This window comes from Plectropomus leopardus, unplaced genomic scaffold (genome assembly GCF_008729295.1).
Source record: "Plectropomus leopardus isolate mb unplaced genomic scaffold, YSFRI_Pleo_2.0 unplaced_scaffold6408, whole genome shotgun sequence".
Classification (NCBI taxonomy): domain Eukaryota; kingdom Metazoa; phylum Chordata; class Actinopteri; order Perciformes; family Serranidae; genus Plectropomus; species Plectropomus leopardus.
The window spans coordinates 1-1064 of NW_024670488.1; the positions used below are offsets into that span (position 1 = coordinate 1).

Sequence of the window (1064 nt, forward strand, 5' to 3'; positions counted from 1 at the left end):
TACCACCTGGCACTCAATCTACATATTATATATATATATTTTTTTACAACTTTTGTATTTTTAGTGTTTTTCCCCCGTCCCTGTATGTAAAAACCAACGTGGTAATAAATCTGTTTGTTTCCTGTTGTCCTATGAGTGCCAAGTGGTAACAGTCACACATGATTCAGTCTGCATCATTAAATTGTGTTTTTGGTCTCTTTCCTGCAGAAAGTTGACTCGCAGGCAGCGCTCTCTGTTGCTGAGTTATGCCGAAGAGGAGACGGATGTTCAGGGGACAGTCAACGGTGTCGAGCCTTCTGCAGGTCAGAGTTCAGCTTCAATATTGAGTGAAAACATCACAATAGTCTAGTGATGAGACAGACAGGAGCAGATAGCTTTGTCAGCTGATTCAGTGTGTGTTTGTGTCCAGGAGGGGGCAGCAGCACCAAGTCCACCAGCAGCTCAGAGGAGGGACAGGACAAACAGCAGCAGAAGGAAGAGGGAGGCTTCTTCTCTAAGCTTAAGAAAATGTTTAGCTGACACTCAGGCTGCAGGTGGGAGCTTCAAACAGTCACACAACCTCCGACTTTGTCCTCTAACATTCAGCAGCATTGTACAAACGGTAGATCCAGTGTACCATCTCTGCAGGTACATCTCAAGTTCAATCAGTTTACTTATTAGCAAATTTTGCAAGTCATCGAGGGCTCTGAGGCTGCCTCTGATGACACCAAGGTTAGGCACTTGTAATCTTTGCAGTTTTATTGTGTATGAAGGGATTTATATTCTTCAATATTATTTAAATGTTTTCATTTTATTCTGTTGGAGAAAAAGACATTAAATTAGACTTTTTTCAGGCCAGAAACACACCTTGAAATAAAAGGACTTGGTGTATCTTCAACATCATTATATTCCTGACAATGAGGAAATGCTCTGAAACTGCCAAAAATGTCAGAAAAAAACAATATAACAGACTTGTTTATGGGATATATACATGTCTTAGAGTAGGTGGGGTTCACTTAGGGGAACTGGACTCTTGGTCTAAGTATTTTTGAAATGCCGTCTCTGGCCCTGACTCCCTTTGAGAA

The 1064-nt window shown here is 41.4% G+C and overlaps 1 long non-coding RNA gene across 1 annotated transcript; it reads left to right on the top strand.

Annotated features, from left to right (window-relative positions):
- Positions 1-213: 213 nt before the first annotated feature.
- LOC121939866 lies at positions 214-535 on the top strand. Its single transcript, XR_006105535.1, has 2 exons — positions 214-302; positions 410-535. It is a non-coding gene; the product is annotated as an uncharacterized LOC121939866 (long non-coding RNA).
- The last annotated feature ends 529 nt before the right edge of the window (positions 536-1064 follow it).